This window comes from Acomys russatus, chromosome 12 (assembly GCF_903995435.1).
Source record: "Acomys russatus chromosome 12, mAcoRus1.1, whole genome shotgun sequence".
In the NCBI taxonomy this organism is placed as follows: Eukaryota; Metazoa; Chordata; class Mammalia; order Rodentia; family Muridae; genus Acomys; species Acomys russatus.
In genome coordinates, this window is record NC_067148.1 from 15,960,213 (window position 1) to 15,981,380 (window position 21,168).

The following is a 21,168-nucleotide window of genomic DNA, read 5'->3' on the forward strand; positions in this document are numbered from 1 at the left end:
TGACTAAGTTCCGTCGGCTATTTTAGAGTACTCAGTACCCACACTTTCTGTAGCTACATACTTTTGAAAACTACACTCTGGAGGATGTTCCAGATGTCAAATATAACACTGAACTGCCGATCCTGAATGGAAGTTCAGATCTTTAGTGCAACAACTTAAAATGTCTATCTTTAGGCTGTTTTTGTTTACTCTGTTGTTTATTTTTTTTTTTTCTTTTCTTGCTACTTCTAGATACTATCCAAATACTCAAGGAAAAACACAGTGTACATAATCAGTAATTATTCATTTGTACAACTGAACTATGCCAGATTTCAACATGCAAGTTAGGCTTCTTTAACCAGCAAAGCACTTGGAAGACTTGTCTTGCAAGCTAGCTGCTGACGTGGGCAACTAAGATGAAACAGCTTTTTGTTGTCGCTCCTTCATGCTGACTGTCTCTGGAAATGGAACTTGTACTTTTTCTGTTATTTTTTGTAACGGTGCATTAAGATGTCAGGCCAAAGAATTTTTTTTTTCTTTTTTCTCTCTCTGTTTTGATATTTCATTTGAGAACCAATATTTCAAAAAACGCAGTGATTTAGTACAAATTCCTTAGTTCCAGTCAGATAAATAAACCTACCAGAATCTGTGCGCTGATTTATTGATAGGCCTCTGAGGGTTCAGAGGCCTTTTTTGAGAACATTTGAAACATTTCTGAATTCTGAATTTTACTGACATTTTTCCCAAGAGAGCAACAGAATAGGAGGAAAACCTTCTTCCCTCTCCACAGACTTGGATGTCTTAACGGTGCTTTAACTTTCTTCTTCTAAAGGTCAGAATTTTAGGAAATAAAAATAAAAAATAAGGCAAGACTCAAGAGCTGGGCTGGTCACTAGTGACTGATGGGAAATAATCCTGTGGCCGGCCTCCTGTGACCCAGAGTGATGAGATTCAAGGCTGGTGTAAGAGTTCGGACTCCATAGAGAAGTCCTTCCCTTTTTCTCCTAATGCAAGTCAGTATCTTTTACTTTCAAAGAAAACATTAAGAGGCATCTTGCATAAATCTTGCTCTCTTGGCATTTTCTTTGGCTTCATAAAAATATACTTCAGAGATATCCACAGATCTGTATAGCTTCTCTCTGCTTTTCTCCAACCCAATCTCTTCTAAAATGATGGCGAGTGGAAGACCATCTATCAATGCAGACTTCCTGTGACCTTGGATAAGATGTGTACCAGGTCTAGATGAACTGGCTGTATCAGATCGGAATACCGGATCCCAGCAACTGCCCATGACTGTGAAGCTCAAAGCAACTTCCACTGTGCTTGTGAATTGACTCACTGACCTTCAGTGCGCTGGACTCTACTCTCTGTACTGGTGCCATGTGCTGCACATCAGGGAATTCAAAATTTACATCTCAGGAAAGCAAACCAGGATTACCCACAGAAGAATCTTTGAGTTTACCACTAAGGAATTCCATGCACTCCTTTTATTGCACTGGACAGTAGTGGAAATGCTTGGGCGCCTGCCCATTACAGACCATGAAAAAGGCTGATTCTGACATGCAGAAGGAAAGTCTGCGAAGAGGACACACATTTGATTTCTTAACACCCAGAGAAACTTAAGGGAAGAAGTTCTTATATGCCAGCTTTTATAAGACAAGAAGGAAACTAACTAGACAAGGAGACAAGAGAGGCATAACAGAAGAAATGAAATAAGCAGCAGAGCACAGTCAAATGGAGTGACAGCAATGAAGCCGCATGGCCAGAAACCAGCTGTGGATGGAAGTGTTGGAACAGGAGAAAGCAGGATGCTTTACACCCTGACCTTCTGGTGTGAGGTTGTGCATGAGGGCCTTTACGGAGGCAGGAGGAGTTTTGCTGTGGAGCAAGAGACATCCCCAGAGACTTCCTCCAGGCCACCTGAGACGGCAAAGAGAGATGCAGTTCAGCAATAGGCAGTTCGTTAGGCTGCCATTGGACAACTTCTGTGGCTGACTGCACCACATCTGCCTCCTTGGCACAGCTCCATTTGAATATCTAAGGAAGTCCTTGGGTCTAGCCTGGTGTTTTCATGGAGCAAACAAAGTAATTCCTGGCTGATATTCCATCACCTAATCAGTCACTTTTTTGTTTTATGCTTTAGAAAGTTAACTGTTTATTCCAGTGTAAACATTTGACACTCAGTAATTCTTTTTAACTAAAAATAGACGAGAGCTTTCTAAATTTAAAAACTAAACAAGCATTAATTTTTGGGACGTCCAGATCTCCCAAGGCAATATTGTAGAAACTATCTGACATCACCTAGTATACTTGCAAACATCTCTCTCTCTCTCTCCACCTTTTTACATCTCCCACTCCCCAAAATGGTCTGGGTATGATAATGTTTCAGTTATTTAAGACTGCGAAAAATGAGAGAAAAGTCTTCACAGGCTGCACAGGTCAGAAAACTCAAATATCAAGTGTCCCAAAATAGGTATTTGTTTCTTTTCATGAGGTAGAGTAGGTAAGGTGGCACAGCATTGTTGGACACAGGAGAACATTTTGATAGAACGCCTTACATCTAAATTTAGCCTAAGAAACAAAACAAAATAGCTTGGAAAGTTATTCTTAGGACCGAAGGTCTGACAAGTATAAGCATGTTTTGATTATGTCACAGAACCTGACCCCGATATTCAGAATCAGATGCGTTAGGCAGGAAACTCCCGAGCCTTTACTTCCTGTCTCTCTTCTCTCAGTTGGTTAAGTTCTGCTCAGCCTCCAGGGACCTGTATTCTAAATGTGACCAGTGAGCTGGTTGGCATTGCACAAACTGAGTTTGCAGCTTGCTGCTCTTCCCTTTGAATGTATGTTGGTTTGTTTTCCTGTCTTGAAGAGCTTCCCAGAACTTCTGTCTTGGGGAGTTATGCTAACCAAGGTTCAGCTGAAATGCCATTTTCCCTCTATTGCCTTGTTGAGTAGTGACCCTGAAGGCAAGTGTAAAATGAGTGAATCATGTGCATTTTTTCCGCCTGGAGACCTTGCCCACTCAGGTTCCATCCCCTGTCATTCTGCCTATCAACCTGCGTATTCAGCTATTCTTAATTTCCTCAATGGAAGGGTTCTTGAGAGGAAGCCCAATGTCTTCAATTCTTAACATGATGCTTGCCACACTCTGTACACCAAAGAGATGCTCAGCTACAGAGATTGTAGAATTTCACCCCATTCTAACTGGAAGCTTGTCACAACGGTTGATCATTTGCACGCACTGAGGCGCACCCAAGGCTAGAATATGCCTGCTGTAGTTCAGCACAGAGTTTTATGTCTTGTTCTGTTTCCCTCTAACTCTTCTTTCTTCCTGGGTGTCTACGAAGTTTTAAATTTTGCATTTTACCCTGGAAATTCCATATTTCATCATCTTATAAAGTATATATATATAATTCTAAGGAACATTTAACTCGCTTCTTTTGTTTGTTAATATTTTCCTAAAATATGTCAACATATCCTCTGGTTCTGCTAGTTGACTGACTTCTGAATAATGTTATTCATATATTGATTATACTTCTCTAAAAATAGAATAAGCAGGAGGATGTTTATGTACATACACCCATGTGTATTTGTGTGTAATGTGTGTATGTACATATAAGAGACAGATGGAGGAGAGATGAGATAGATAGATAGATAGATAGATAGATAGATAGATAGATAGATAGATAGATAGATGACGGACAGATGATAGATATAAGTTGATATTGGTTTACACAATTTGAAGGCTAAGAAGTCCCATATTCATCTAGAATGCTAGGGTAAGGAATAGTTGGTGTGTGGTCCAGCACAAGCCTAAAGGCCTGAGGATGAAGGTGGCAGATATATAGAAGGCTCTAGATCTAAAGACCATGTTTTATCCGAGGCTAAAGGGTACAAAAGATGAATGTTCTGCCTCATAACTACAGAAGAAAATTGTTCTTTCTGAATCTAATTTCTTATTCTTTTAGGCCTTCAGTAGGTTAGAAGATTCCTAGCCATTGCAGAGAGCAACCTGTCTTACTCAGTCTTCTCAGCCAAGTATTAGTCTTGAAAGAATTCATGGGTTATGCAATAATAATAGACCTTACTAAATGGGCTCCATGTAATCTGCTTAAGTTGACACATGGGGTGACTCATCCCAGAGTCAGTAATTAAAGAAAGAATTCTATTTCTCTTTTACATTTGTATTGTAATGAATTATAGTCTCCTTTTTAAATTGTGGAGTATAGTGTCATTTGACAGCCATATTTTGTTTGTGAGTTGGACATAGAGATGGAATCTCCAGTTAGATCATGTTAGTAGCTTGGCAAATCATTAAATAAGCAAAGTGTGTGTTGAGCATGGTCCCAGATGGGACTGGTGAGAAATGTGGAATATAGGAGGACTCTGGACATGTTTAATGATATGTGAATTATTTTTGCTTTGCTAAAGCTGCAAACCTAAGCCTATGTTAAAAAAGCAAGGTGTGTCCGACCTTTTGATCTCATGACGTGAGGTTATCTGCAAAGTTCATGGTCAGGAACTACTCAGTAGGACTACAAAAAATATATGAAAAAAAAATCACATAACATTTAAAGTAAATTTACATCTTTATGTTGAGCTGGGTTTGTTGCCATCTTGAGGATCTGCCCACATGTGGAATTTTCCACTTGTTTAATTTCATTAATACCTTACACATAATTTTAGAAATTCAGTTCCCAGCCCCCAAATCATTGTATTAAACTAAATGGCTAATCTCTAAGTCTCTGTGTGCATTTTCATTTGCTCCTTACATTTGAGAGGTTCTGAAATATTTGCTGCTTGAAGTAGACCTAACAGCAAATGTGTCACTCTTAGAAATGACATAGTAAGCCTTCTGCTGATGACATCACAAATAGGTCTATTGTTATGTGAATATCAAGAGGAAAAATAATTGTATCTTACATCATAAACCACTTTGCTCTGTAATGTGCTTCAAGGTGTAACATGACCAAACCTCCTCAGAATGAAAAAGGCGCAGAGCCTGACCCCATGTGTGTGCATTTGAAGAATTGAAGACGGTGTCCTGTTGTGGAGTAGGAGACTTTGCTGTGCATGTGTGTTGATTTTTCTTGTTCAAAGGCCTTTCATGTAGTCCTGAAGACTTCAAACTATAATTTAAAGCGAGACAGCCTCTGAGGATTTATAGAGTCATTTTCCCTTTGGCTAAAGCCCTAGATGGTCACAGACCACTAGATTTAAAAAGGCAGCCGAACCTATCCTAAGACCAACATAAATTTTCACAGTCAGAGAAAATGGTGCCTGTTTATTAAATTAGCGAGAATATAGTATTTGGCAGCTACAAGTAAATGATGTTCTCCCCTTTCAGTTGGAAGCAGACTGCTAGAGTACTGTGATGTCTGACTCACATTTGACAGGTTTAGCTCTGTTAATTGAGAAGAATTTGCATGTTACATCCTGTGCTTACTGCAGACTCCATTTGGATTTTCCTAGATAAATGGGTTCACCTTTGCCCTGATGTCCCCTGTTAGGAACACATTTAAAACAATTCTAAAGCATACAGGGGCTAACCATGTCTGTACATGGGAAGGGGGAAGGAGGGTGGGAGGGACAGAAAGGAGGGTGAAGAGATAGGGACCCCTGTCTCAGAGTCTTCTGCAGTGCTCCAGTATTTGTCATGGGATTTTCTAAGTCCATTGTTGTGCCTGCACCGCAGGGTGCCTACATTCACAGTCTACTTGTCCCAGCAATTTACAGAAATTGTTAATTGTGGTCCAGTAAAAATAGTTTGTGTGTGTGTGTGTGTGTGTGTGTGTGTGTGTGTGTGTGTGTGTGTTTCATTCTATGAAGCCTTTTCATTGACTTCAAGGATTTAGGAAGAAAATATGTTTATCCTTAGCTGATTCTGGTATATTTCCATATCTTAACAGGAACTTTTTCCAGTGGTTTTTTTTTTTTTCTATAAAAACAAAATAAATTATAAGTTGGAGACTTTCTAAAGCAGATTAACTGTAGAAGCCTCTGGCTACTTTCTCAGAAAGTGCTATACAGATTTTCCAGTCATAACTGCACATGAAGGGATCCTCAAGTGTGGCAGGCATCTCTTCTCCCACCAGCTTCAGAGATGCTATTATAAAACATTATGGGTTGGAAACAGGTTATATTTGGAGCTGTATTTCCATCAGCTGACTTTTCTGTGTTTCTATGGAAATGGAAATTATTTCTCCTAATATTAATATCAATATCCACAGGCAGAAGTTTCAGTTGAACATGCAGGAGGACTTTGCGCTCTGATTGGTGTCTAATTACCCTTCTCATGCAGTCTTCTTCCTGATTGTCTTCCTGGCCGTGTGATGCTTCCTCCTCGATGCAGAGGCATGCCTGTGAATAACACTACCTTTCTCTGCGCCTAATACACTTGTGCACAGACTATTGCAGAAAACATCTAAAATTTTAAATGTTTACTCTGTGTGAGCTTCACAGGTTCCATCTAGCATTGGTTAAAAATTCGGTCAAATACTGTTCTGAACTGGGAGTTATCTGCTGTTTGTTTTAAAGTTGAATTTGTGTGTCTTCAACTAGAATATCGGTACATTCATTTATCAAATGCATGCTGGGAAACACTCTTTAGATTCCCGGTATTGTCTGGGAAACATCTTAAATTGGGTTTTAAGAGTTGAATAAGATATTGGTCCGTGAAAGTGACGGTGAGAACGGTGACAATAGTCGATTATAATGATAGCTAGTATCGATGGGGCACTTCTGAAGGGAGAGCACACCAAGTCATATGTCATGTAACATAGCACCCCTTGATTTAGGCACGGAATGATGTGTTGTTGAAATGTGACTCATGGTCCCCACTCCTGGATTTACTAGTTACTGGCTATGTGAACTGTCTTATTTCTTAGCACTCTCCCTCCCACTTTATAGAAATTGGTATAGTTACCTTCTTGTGATGGCAGGATGAATGGGAAAAGTAACATAGTCTGACAGAGCAAATGTGACTGAAAAGTCAGTGTTAGCTACTACTGTTCGGTTCTCATTCTGTAGTACACGAAGAAGCTGGAGCTCAGAGATGCTGAGTAACTTTCCTACATGAGCTAAGGTTTTTCTCCTGGGTACTCTGGCACAGGGGTCTAGATTCCCTGCCCCTAGGAAAGAGCACTGTTAGATGCCAAGGCTGGGGGCGTGAGTGGCGAAGGGAGGAAGGCAGCAGCATAAATAAGTGCATCTGTAGTCCTGAATCTGTGTTCATATGATACTCAGTTTGAGTCTGAACGACTCCAGGACCTTTCCTGGAGGTTATCCTTTGCATTTAAATTAGAAACAAAACATGGAAGAATTTTCCATTGATTTAAACTGTATTCTGATCTGGTACAATATTTTCAGTGAGTAAATATCATCTGAGCATGCAAATAGGAGACTAGGGAGCTTTCTACAGAGATCTTAAAGGGTGTTTACACTGAACATCTTTTTATAATCCTCATCCCAGGCCTCAGAACTGTGGGTTCCTCTACTCTCCCTTCTCTCTGCTCTGGCTTTGTCTGATTCAAAGATTTTAACTCCACTGATGTCCACTGAGGCTATAAATAGATATGTAACCCTGGCCACGGAGATAGAATATTTGATAACCAATAGCCAGAACGCCTTCTTCTTGTTGGGAGGTAATAAAGAAAGTCAAGTCACAAAGTAGGATTGGTTGGGGACTATGAAACCAGAAAAGAGTGCCATCCCATAGTTCATACAGGGCTGCCGTCATGGGCAGGTGTTCTGTGCAGCTGCTCAAGGGTCCGTGCCCACATGAGCGTCACACATGCCTTAATCCTCTGCTGCTAATGTCTTAAAATTCTTCAAGTATTTGAACATGGATTCTACATATTTTGATGCCCTTGCCCTTTAGATGTTATGTCCTTAGCACTTGATCCATGGATTTAATGATGTGTTACATGATCTGGCATGTGGCTGTCACCTGTTTGACAGCAAATTATATCTCTTGGCTGGAAGTGAAGTTTTGTTATGCAATCAAGGAGCTCCCTTCTGTTTCACAGCATTTAAAATGGAGCTACAGCTACTCCATCCCAATGAATTCTCTTTTTATTTTCATCTCTAAACCCATTGACACATCACCCTGTTATTCTTATTGTCAGTTCACTATGATTCTGGATGTACACTTTTTATTTTGCATTAGTTGTTGATGGATTTTTCTATGTGAGAATTCATGTTTTCTGATTTGAGGGGAGAAACGGCCCCCTATGTTATTTACATGTTGTATATAAAATAAATATCCACTTTGAAATTTACATGAGCGTAGGATGGACTGGCAGATGAGACTTTTTTTTTTTTTAATATAACCAAAGCATTTCCATAAAATAGAGAAATGTGACTCAAGCCCTAGTAGCCACGGCCAGTTCCGTGTAAACAGCGATGAGTAGACCTGGGTGAGAGGTAAGGACACAAGGATCAATAGTCAGGCTTTTCTAGAAGTTTTCATTCTTAGTAATTCCTGCATTGGAATCTGTTCACATAGGACAGCTGCAGCAATAGGAGTTACAGCACAGAAGCAGTCGGAAAAGGAAGGCTAAATATTATTAAATGCCCCACCTCAGGAGACACAAACAACTAATTAAAAAAAAAAAAGATCTCCAATGAACTAGAGGAATTTTCTAATGAATTTTGTGGCCAGCTTTGATTCATTTGGAGAGTGTACAATGTAGAATTTCAGCTTAACAAATTTACAGAAAGTAGTAGCAAACATTTGGATTAGGTTGTCACCGAAATATCAGAATTCTGTGTATGCAGGTCTTCCTTGTAATGCCCTTTATCCATATGTATTTGTTTAGAATTTGAATGTATGATCTGAAAACCAAAGGCCCATCACTCAAACCACTTCCCACCTGCTCTCTCTTAAGGGACTATCAAAGTAGTAAATTAAATGAAAACAACGTTGCTTCAGTACTTGACCATCATAAAATATTACTGGTTCCAGGTGAGTGGCTTTTTACAAGGGACCTTTGAAGACTTAAAGGGGATATTTAGTGACTGGAATACCATGTAATGAAAACATTTACATCATAAACAAAATTAAAAGGTAAACCAATAAAGAAACATAAATACACAAATATAAAAAGAAACTAAACAAAAATTCATATGCATATTAATAATAAAAAATAAAAAGAATAAAGTGTACAGTTATTCCACTGCAAAAAGTAAAAATAGCTCAGTTATTTTTAATATCCCCAGTAATCAAATAATTTAACTCTAAATAAGATATAACTTCATCTGCAAAATGAGTAGTGATTGAAAAAATGGTTATCATTCAGTACTGGGACGCTGTAAAAACAGCCAGTACTTGCATGTGTCTAGGATGGGAAAATAACTAAATTATCTATGATGTGCTTAAATAAATTATGAAATATTCAGTAGCAAATTCTGTTCATATTTTATAGATTGTAATTAGAGAAAATTACTCATAGGTAATCCTAATTGAAAATATCAGAAAAAAATCCACAATTTATGCAACGAGAATTATGTCATATTATTACACGTGTGTCAGTGTGTGTTAATGTGTGTAGGCATGTGCACATGCATGGAGCTAAAATAAATGTAGGAGAGAGCACTCTGTTGATTCTTGTGAAATTTGACTTATTTTTGCTATGTTTGCAGCCCACATAGATGTACCTAGTAACCACAGTTTGCAGAGAATGGAGAGACTATGACCTATAAATTTTTTTCTTCTTTTTGCTTAGAAACTATAAAAGTCAAAGTTGCAAAGTTCAACTTTTCCCAGAGTAGCCTTTGGGACTGAGAATATTACAGTGAGGTCTGGCTTTAGAAAGTCAGTACTGCCAGTGATCAGAGGCTGGCTCCAGGGCTCCAGGCCTAATTTCAGAACTGTCCTTCTATTTGCCAGAAGTGAAAACAGTGCATTTCTGCGTTTCTTTTAGAACTGAATCATAATTCCTACGCTTGCAGAATATATTTTAGAAGGTTCCAACTCATTACTACCTTCCAAAGACTACCATTGTGAAGTAGAGACAGACCCCAGTATGCACCCACTCCTCTTAGGCGTAACAAGCCACCTGTGACTGAGAAGGAGGCAGGGCTCCAGCCTGCTTGTCCTCAGCCCCAATTAGTGAGGCCTCATTCAACGTGAGTTTGATACAGTGGCAATCATAATTACAAATCTTGACATTTAGATGCTCCCGAAGTCAACAGCCATCCCAGCAGGGCTAGCCACAGCATCACCAGTGAAGGAGATGGAAAGCAATTAGAAGCTAGAAAAAAGGTTAGCTCCACTCAGACACAAGGAGTTCAGCCTACCTGTGACTGCAGTGTTAAGTTTTTCTTTTTAAATGTTAGCCCCAAAGACTTGTCACCATGACAAGGAAGGCCTGTAAGAGGAGTGTTTCCTCACCCCAGCCAGCCTCACACTGACCTTCTCGGTTCCCACCAGTTGCCCAGCTGCCGGGAAATGGTAGAGAGGATAGAAAGAAAGTCACTGGACCTGGACGTGTCATGAGGTCAGTCAGCCAGTATTGGGGTCAGTTTGCTAAAATATCTATGGTGAAGAGTCAGTTCCCTGACCAGCTCATCTGAAGACGCACAGTACCAACTCACCACTGGCTGTTTTGGGGAGTTTTCACCATCTCGCTGTTTCGAATATGTTCGCTGCCTTGTCTGGCCTGGAGGGATCTCAGACCTGAGATACAGGGCCACCTGAGGGACATAGAAAGCTGCCAAAATTTGTGCGTTTGGATCCTAGCATGACAGGCCCAGGGACAGGTACGCCCACCGCACCTGCCTCGGGCCAGCACTGACCTATTTTAGCTAGGACGTTCCTAGTGATATGAAGCATATTCACACAGCTCAGGTGTCTGTAAAAGGCATCGCTTGGATAGCTTTGAGACTTTTGCAAGAACTCATTGTTTCTTTCTCTCTCTCTTTTTTTTTTTTTTTTTTTTTTTAAACCTAGCAAGCTCTCAATTCCTTGTCTTTAGAAGGTTCTGGCTTTGCTATCACTCTTTGTGGAGGTTTATTATCTGAGAGCTGCTGGGTTGTCTTAAAAGCAGAGGTTTCTTTCTTTTCCCTTTCACAAAATTGGCTGCTGTATTTATAGCCAAGTCTCACAAATTAAAATACTTGTCAAAATAAATGAATAGTATGTTTGTTGTAGTCATGACTTAAAAAAAATCACATTTGATTGCTTACTCATTAATCCACAAAGTTAAGTAATGCAGTGAGGACTGTAGTCATTAGGGAAATAGAGTGGGGTCCTCCTAGCAGTCAGATGCCAGGAGGAATGCCGCATAGTTGTGCTTCTTTCTAAACTGGGCATGCGGGTGGACAGATTAGTTTGACAATATCAAAAGATTTGCTCTCGAAGAAAATCTAATCCATAGATGTAGTCTATCAGAAAACAGAACTGGGATCATGATTTACTAGGTAGATTTTAGACAGAAAATTGCAAAATACAATTTCATCTTGAACCTCAAGGATACACAGAGGCCGTTCTGCGCACCTGGTGGTGGGGGTGACTTTTCCTATTCCTACCTGTTGGAAAGTCAGAACTGGGAGGGCTTCTGTCTGCACGAGAGAGAAGGAAGCCTGGCAACTTTATAACCAAGGCTGTGTCTTCCCTCTGGGATACAGGAGAGGGCACGGATCGCTCCCCTGCCTGAGGAGTTTTCCATGCACAAATCACCATGGTAGGAGTTATGAGTGTGATGCCCAGTTGTGTTCCATTCCATTCTCTCACTGTGTTTCATGAATATCAAATGCCTGACGATGGAGGGCTGTCCTAGCCCATGAGGCACTAAGGGCTACAGTGATAGCAGCCATGATGTCATTGCAAAACGGCATCTTCTAGTGTGCTTTTGGCTCTGGTGTGACCATTTCTATCCACACCTTAAGCTTGGTTTTTCTTGTTTTCTGTGAGCTATCCTGTATTCTCCTAGTAGACTTCATTTGTGTTTTAAAATTCAAAGTATTCATTAACTCTATTTTAGTGGTGTGGCTCAGGATATCAAGTTGATAATCTATGCTTAAATAGAAGGAGGTATGGACATTGTCATAGGAATATCAGGGACTCTGTAGAAGGCTCTTCAGTCAGAAACTTGGAAAAGGCTACTATACTTTGAAGCTGAACTGTGACCGTACTCAGATTTAATGGCAGAAAGAACACTTCCTCAATAGCAACAGCATCGTGTTTAAATGCTGGAGGCTGGGCTGGAAGGCTACAGCTATTGAGGCCCCTCTGCAGGTTCGAGGGCCAGGTCAGAGGCAGTGCCCTGTGTGACTGTAATAGAGTGGTCCCTACGCAGAGAACTCCTGGAGGGCCATGCGCCACCTTAGCAAAGAACTTTCCAAGGGATTTATTTCTGAGACAGTGTTAAGTTTACGTATTAGGTTAGTCAGAGAATATTAATTTTAGAATACTCTAGAAAATTAAAGCAATGCAGATGAGCAGTATTAGGTCTGAGTATTAGTTATATGGTAAATGCATGTGGCACTGTCTAACTTATGAGATGGTTTCTATGTACTATTATTTCTATTGTTAGATATAGTTATTTATATAGTAGAGTCTTTTAAAATATGGGAAAATGTTGTCTGTCTGTGTGTGTGTGTGTGTGTGTGTGTGTGTGTGTGTGCGCGCGCGCGCGCGCACGCACGCCTCCGATGTAGTACCATATTCCATGTCTTCATTTCTCATACTATTTGCTTTTTAGAGACCTTCAAAGCCCCTGAGATTGGTCAAAATTGAGGAACTACACAGTGCTCTACTAGGTAAATGGCAAGTGAAGCCACCCAGTTTGGGATCATCTCTGAGCATTTTCTAGCCTTTGAAACCCAAGTACTTTATCTTCAATTTTCTCGTATGTTTGGTATTATTAATATATTCAATTTTGGAGCAGAAGAAATATTATTCCTATATAGGCAAATACATTGAGTTTTAAATTTTCTGACATTTGTATTGACCTGATAATGCTTGTTTTGTGTCCGGGCTGTGCATCCATACATTTCCATAACTGTGTACCCCCGGGTTACCCCTGGATTAGGACTTTATAGTTGCCACTTAACCTCCCTGGGAGCCAGGCTTCCCTTGTGTAGAGTGAATACTGTTTAATAAATGGTGAGCTGTTTTCAGCAAGGATGTTAAAAAATGCAGTGAAAATAAACTCAAGATTTGCTCAAACTTGTCAAGTGGTTACACACCACTTTAAAAATTCCATTTAAGTCATTCAGAGGGAGAATACGATTCAGTCTAATATGTTTAACATACACCCGACTTCTTAGCCGCTTGCCGCATAATTAAAGGAGGTAAATGTATTTGGGGTTGAAATGTGGGTGGCTTTTCAATAGGCACACTTTTTGTTGTTATGGGACAATTCATTCAGAAGCCTCTTTTAAATGTGATAAGGATGAATAGAGTTCCTAAGCACAGCTAAAGAAATCATGTTATTTTCTTTCACTTGAAGCTTAAAGCTACAAAGTTTATAAAGGCCCCAATTATGAATTTTCAGTTTGAGAGGGAATTGAAAATAGGATTATCTCATTTACTGAACGTAGATTGACGCTCCCGAGAATGAAGCCCCCAAGTACCAAGCCTGGCGGGTACTAAGTCTGATTCTAGTGTTCAGTGAAGATGCCAACAGGGACCTGCTACATTTTAAGGTGATTTGTAATGCTTTTAGATGTCACGACGCTCCAGAGACGAAGAACCCATCTTGAAGCCTTTGTTTAAAGTGGCACCGGATCAGCTCTTGTAGGCAGTTATCACTTACTTCCAAGCCGAAGCCTGAATTTCATGAGATCCTAGCTGTCTTCAGTGCCACGGGCAGCCAAGCTGCGTTTCCTCCACGCGGACTCTCCCAGTCTTGCTTAGACTTAGTTGTGTGTATTAGGATTTGAGATGAATGATTCCAGCCGGGTGGTGCAGGATCCTGTCCTTAGTCTTTTAATTTTACCATATAATTGTTGGCAACATGGAATATGTAGAAAACAGTAAAAGTGCAATCCCTTAAGTTCAACAGTTTAACCCAAAGAAGTCAGTATGGGAAAGAAGCCTTTTTAAAAAAAAATATCAGTTCATTAGTTCATTTGACATGTAATTAAAATAGAATTATAATGTTTCTCAGTGCAATTGCTAATAAAAATGCCCTTATAAGTACAGTTTTTTTTTTTTTAATGTTCTGTGAGTGTTTGGCTCCTCCTTTTTATTCTCTGCACAGGCTAAGGATAATAACATCAGATTATAAAAATACAGGCTATAAAAGTGACAGAATGCTACAGGTTGACAAGAGAACTAACCACACAGTGAATATTGAGGGACTCTGCAGTAAATGTACTTGGTGGCATTTATTGTTAGAACACTTACTTGTCAATGTAGGAACTATAGACATTGGCAAAGTACTTCGAGTTACTGCTGCATGGGAGCAGTGTCACAAACCATGCAGGGCTGGGTGGAGGAGCAGCAGCGCACCTCCAAGGGTTGTGTGTTCTTGCGTGATGAAAAGTAAGAAAATAAAAAGAAGACCCAAAATTGCCCATTTGATGCGTTTGATCTTGGTAGAGCCTGTGTTCCTCTGTCAACGCTGTGATGACGAGATTAAAGAGAAACAACAAAGCAAATACAGGATACAGATAAACAAGTCAAGTGGGACTTAGTCGGCAGACCAGGGAGTGATCTCTGTGTTAGGAAAGAAAATTAAATGTAACCACCGTTGTGTTCCAGACGCCATGCTCCGTGTTCCGTATGCTGGGAATATTATTGGGGCAATTAGTATTGTCTCCTCACCCGGAAACCCACATACCACACAGGTTGGTGGGGAATTAACTTCCAACTTGTCTTCATAGCCTTTTGGATCAAATACAAAAATCAGATCTGAGCCCATGAGAGGAGAGTGCTGGGGTAAAATTGCACACATGGCCCTTTGATCGGATCTGCTATTAAGAGATGTATTATGAGCTAGACAAAGCTATTTTATTTCACTTGAGTCTTTGTGTTTACTATTGTTGACTTTTCCCTTCTCTTAATCTTCACAAAGCACAAAGTAAATAGAGGAAATATTCTCTACACTGAGGTCTCATTATTTCTTTGGACGCTCCTGGACATTCATTTTAGACATGCAGGGAAGGAGACACCAGACTTCCCCAAACTTAACCACTCAGCTTTAAATTTAGAACAACACTCAGAACTGGCGACTGAAACCCAGCTTAAGAACAATAGTTTACAGCTGTGGTGGCGCACGCCTTTAATCCCAGCACTCGCGGGGCAGAGGCATGTGAACCGCTGTGAGTTCAAAGCCAGCCTGGTCTACAAAGTGAGTTCAGGACAGCCAAGGCTCAAAAAAAATAAATATAAAACCAATCCTTGAGAAGTATACTACACCTGATTCCTCAGTCAGGGGTATAGAAATACTACAATCAAATACAACTTCCAAAATTATGTCTTATGACTCTCTCTCTCTCTCTCTCTCTCTCTCTCTCTCTCTCTCTCTCTCTCTCTCTCTCTCTCTATCTGTCTATCTAGTCCTATAGCTAAATGTGGGAGGTCACAAAATGGCAACAGTAGAAGGTTTCCCAACATACGTTGGCCAAAAATCAAGTCAAAATCAAGCACACTGAATCCAGGGTGTTTCCTGAGGCACCTGCATGTGTTGCCCCCTGGGACTCCACTTCAGCCATTGTTCCGAATACACCACGCACACTCTGTACTGACGTGACATCTAAAGCGGTGCGTGGAGCACACGCAAGGGCGGCCTGAGACAGCCTGGCTCACATTCCGGGCATCATCTCTGTGTTACCGATTTTAGTGATTTTTACTAAGCATGTAAACTGTTCTGCTCTTAGAAGACCACAATGATTTAGTTGTGGGAGGCGCAGATAGATTGTATTGTCATCCAACAGCAGTTAAGTATCAAATCAAGCTGTCAGTCAAGTTTGAAAAATATTGAAGATGCTCTTCATTCAGCAATATCGAGCATTCAGCTAAGGTTTAGTTCTTCATGGAAAAATAAACAAGTTATGTATCTCATTAGTAAACAAAATTGTTTCATCCTTAATAAGGTATATGTATTTCAAAGAATTATATTAGCATGATTTGCATCGCTGCTCTATGTGCCTGTGTGCCTGCACACAAAAGCTTCCCATGCAGAAGAGGGGACAGTGAAAAAAAAAAAATACTGGGATGCCCCGCAGTTAAACAGCACTTTTCAAAGTGCAGAGTGTATCATGAGTCCATGATTTTGTAGAACAAAGCTGGCCCTTTATTTTGAGATAATGCCACATCACTTCAGTCTGTGTCTGTGCTTGCCCGGATTGATTCACATTTGTTTTTAAGCTACTTTGGGCATATACTGTATGCCTCTGCCTTGAATGGTATCTTGGAAGAAAGCCCTCAGTGGAGTACTTAGGGCCAAACTGCTAATATTGCCCACCTCACTTCCCATCATGCATGCTGTCTCCTCACTTTCACGCCATATATATTTGTTTGGAATATTTTTAAGGAACAGCAAAGTGCCTTTGAGGGCAAAGGTAAAAGAATGTCCCTCTGTAAGCCTGCCGATCTGAATCCAGACCATAGGATCTATATAAAAGTTGAAGGGAGAGCATTGACTCTACAATGTTGTCCTTTGCTCCACACAAGCCACACAGCACATACGCACACATGTGCTCCCTCCATGTTGCCTAAGATGTTAAGAATATTCTTAAAATTTTAATTTGAATACATAAACTAAAAAGTCAATGTATTAGAATTTACTATATATATGTTACCTTATCATTCACTCTTTTTATTCAGCAAATACATATTTATGTTATATTTGTGGTTCTAACTCATGGAGGTAAAAGCCATTGAAAACACAGACAAAAGCCACTGTCCTCTTGAAGTTTCAAGTCTGATGAAGTAAGGGCAGACAGTCAAAAACTGTGAGAGATGAGAGAATGTGTGTAATTCATTGAGGCCATGCTAAAAGCTCTAAGGAAGTATTCAAGGGTGGAACACAGGGCATGCTGGGGAGTCAATGAGTCAGGAACTGTAGCAGGGCCAGGAAAAGCCTGACGTTAGAGTAGAGCTCAAGCCTCGTAAGATGCAGTGGGCAACTTTTCCGAAAAGATGGCGTAGAAAGCCACCAAGTTAGGTACAGAGATACTAGGCTGTCTGTACAGAGTCCTGGGGCCAAGAGAGATAGCAATTCAAACATGTAGTCAGAAGTGTCACTGGTCCTGTAACGTCAGATTCCATATCAAGAAGGTGGGATTTCCTCCGTGTGAGGTGAGAAGCTACTACAGGCACATTAGCATAGGACAGGCATGATCTCAAGTGTTTTCTGAGATTGTCATTAATGCTGAGTTGAGTATTCACTCCACAAAAGGGAAGATGTCTCTGTCGAAACAGACCAGCGAGGAAGCTGTTGCAATAACCATCTGGGAACTAAATCCAAATTGGTGACAGCAAAGGTAGTGAGAACTTATCAAAAGCTGGTTAATTTTTTCGAGAAATTGAACATGCGTAGCTTTAGAGGGAGAAAGAAAGGTGGAAGAATTGCTACATAGCTTTTGGCCTGATCAAGTGCTCTTAATATTTATATAAAGGAGTATGGAAAGGATTCTGAAAGATTTGTTGTTCTACAGTTCTGGAGAGAGTGGCCAGCTGGTCACACGAGCCTGAAGCTTGGTTAGAAGGTCTGGTAAATGTAGACTCTTCTTGCCTCTACTGTAACAATCATGGATCAGGTGACTTCATAACCTTGTAGCCATAGGTCCCTTGGCATCTTCAGAGATCAGGCAAGGTAGTAAAGAGGGATAAATGAAGGGAAATGTGACTGAAGACCTAGAGGGCTGAAGGGGAAACCTAGCCATCATGATGCTGTAGGAGAACAGGAGGAAAACAGAGAGTGACAAAGGGTTCGGCACTGCCCTACAATCAAGGAGAGAAGCGGCTTGGCTTCGGCCATGTGCAGATGCCTTTTTTTCCTTCCAGATGCCTTTTGATCTTCATAAAAGCAGATGCAGCAAGTCAGAATCTGTTTGGAGCCTTCAAGGTTTATCTTACAGTCAAGAAATGGTGTGGTTCATGCTTTCATAAATGGGCCCCGAGAAGGCTTTTTGTTTTGTTGGATAAATAAATTAATAACATTTCTGTGCACTGACCTTCCTAAGTGTGTCTGGAAATTAGATAGCTAAATACAGAAATCTGTGAGGGCAGAAGCTTGGTTTGTCATCAGGCCATATGAGCAGATCCCTTGTGCTTATGGGTATTTGAAAATGTCATGGCTACACTTGGTACCATGAGAACAATGGCATCGCAGAAGGAGAACAGAAGGCATGCCGGCAGACCATCTGAGAGAAGACACCGAGTCAAATATTTCGCATATGCATTTTGCACAGTTGGCGTTATAGTAGCCTCGGAAGAACCGTTGTGAAAGTTTTAATGTGGAAACCTTTAAATATAATTCTTTCTTTCGTAGCCTTGGCCCTCTGGAAAGAGGTACCCCTGCCTGGTTTAAGGGGAGGGTGCAGGACACCTCTTCTATATGCTAGATGCTGTGACGCCAGCACATCTTCTGTTGAGAGAACAGAATGGTTTATGCTAATCACTGTACCTCTGTGATAAGAAAGATTTCCTTGTAACTTTGATACCTAGTAATGGAGATGTCTTGATGAATCAAGTAATTTAGTTAACAAGGACCTCCAGCATGTGATTTAAATGACTAGCCAGTTTGGAAGCCAGTGCAAGTCCCTGCACGTGCTGGCTGTTGAGATAGAGACCAGCTGGTAGAAGCTCTCATCATCCCGCCGTACAGGGAGGCTGAGTTTTTTTGGACATCAGAGAGCGGAGCTGGCTCTGTTCTTTCCAGGAGTAGACTTTGTTTCATCCAGTGATCCAGATGAGGCTGTCCTGTGATAAATCCCATCAACCCTGAGCCTGGAAGACAGTGTGAGCAATTAATTAACTGAAGAGATCCTTCGATGTGGGAGTCATCCAGGTCCAATAATTATCATCTACAGAACAGCCCTGTAATGCTTTATAGCAAAATAATGGAATTCACATTATTTTGGTTCCAATCCCATCCATGCCCAAACTAGAGCAATTCTCTAAGGTACCATCTCTTTCCATAGTTTTCATTGTAAGAAAATGTTACAATGTGAGCTAAAATTCTGGGCAGAAAAACTGAAGAAAACAACTGATTCCATCACCAGACACCATGTGGTCCATAATCTTTGCAATCAGAATCTCCAAAAAACTGTGTTTTTCCATTAGATATGTGGGTATAATATTGTCCCTGCACAGTCTGTAAGGTTTTGTGGGTATAATGTGTAGGTAACAGTAAAGATTTTGTAGAGCAAGCATATCTAATGATTTGTATTGAGCTATCCATTTTAAGCTTTCATTATATATATGTATGTATGTATGTATGTATGTATGTATGTATGTATATATATATGACTAATGTCCTTTTTTCTTTCTCTGCAATATTCAAAATACATAGTTGATACTGAGAGTCAATGATGAAGGAAGTGAGAAAAGTAAGAAACTACTTGTACAAACTGCTCCCAGGACCAATTCAATATCTCACTGCCTAGATGATGAGTACATCAGAATAAACATTCAGAATATATGTAAATTTACAGTGTGCATAGTTAAAATCATAATATGGCATAGAAATAATGAAGAAAATAATTCAACCACATTTTAAACGTTGTTTTGTTTTCTAGTCAAGATTGAAAGTGTAAAACCTTTCCTTTTAGTTAGACGTTTGGAAAGATCTAGTTTTGCTGGTTATTTTTATACTAGAATAATGTTTCATTATTAATCTATTTAAGTCTTATCTCAAGTCAGTTCATCAGTGCTAGCAATTAAAGACAGAAAATGCTTGTGCTCAATTTCAAGAATTAAAAATAATGCCTTGGGAGTAAGCATTTCTTTTCTGTGGTGAATGGATTGTTGGGTTTTCCAATTAAAGAAGTCTCCATACTGGAAATGAGTAGTCAATTATGAAGATTATTTTTGAATAGCCAATTTACATATGCCTAATTGTGTTCATTTCTTTTGAAAGACTAAGTTGGAATTTACAGTGTTTTGATTGGTTACCCCTGCATTTGTGTTATTAATATATTGACAACAAGCTTCCCCCATGAATGGGGCTTTGAGCGCCTTTCTGGGTAAATGTCTGAATCATGAGTAAACTTGCTTTATTTAATGACTGAAGTATATCCAAAGAGTTACTAGCAATTTTCAAAATTATATATACTGTACTCCTTTGGATTGGCAGTAGCATCTGTCAGTTGCTTTCTAAGTTCACATTTGGTCTCTTTTACCTTAGCCAACAAGGAACATTAGAAATTCTTCTCTTGGAGCAGGCTCCTGGGCAAAATTACGGTCACAGCAGATCTGCCTTCACTGTCTTACAGTGGCATGGCATCACATGACTGATAGAAAACGGTCACAAATTTCATGGGAAATAACATTTCAGTTTTTTTATATTAAACATGCAAAATGGTAAATGAAATAAAAATTGATATGAAATTAGGAGTAATTAAGTTAAAACATTCATGTTAGTGATGATATGAAAGACATGGAACACGTGTGTGCATGCGACGAGCACATCTACTAACAGCCTGTTTGCAAGTGTGTGTGGTTGAGATTGTGTTAGAAAGGTGATGTCATGAGGAAATGTTTACCCCTTTGTGTCTAGAATACGTGCTTCTGTAAAGTATTCTCCCATTCATCTTTTGTCTATTGTATATTTTGGACTCTGGAAGCAGATAACTTTTAGGCATATTAGAAAAAGTTATGGGTGAGGCTGTGGGCATACGTGTATTCACTGCTAGACTACTTACCTAGCGTATGTGAAGGTGTGAGTTTGAGTCTTTGCAGGAGACATAGAGAGAGAGAGACAGAGACACAGAGACTAACAGAGAGACAGACATGCCGTGAGACAGATTCACGAGGAAAGAGGTTGAGGCAACCATTTCATTCCTTTAATGAGACCTGGCCCAAAGTGACCATTTCAGGAATAGACAGTCAAACAAAGAACAAGCCATGCATTGTGTTCTGTTGCTGTGCTTGGTGTGTATGTGTGTTGGGTATATTCTTGAATATTTAAGCATCTTGGCATAGTAATATTAAAACTGCCAAGATTTTTTTAAGGCGACATTTGTTTTTTTAAGACCCAGTAAAGATCACAATCAACTAGACACACTGTC

The 21,168-nt window shown here is 40.0% G+C and overlaps 1 protein-coding gene across 1 annotated transcript in view; it reads left to right on the plus strand.

Moving 5' to 3' along the window:
* The window catches only part of Pard3b (par-3 family cell polarity regulator beta), a 979,071-nt gene that overhangs the window by 343,776 nt on the left and 614,127 nt on the right, over window positions 1-21,168 (plus strand). The window lies entirely within an intron of this gene.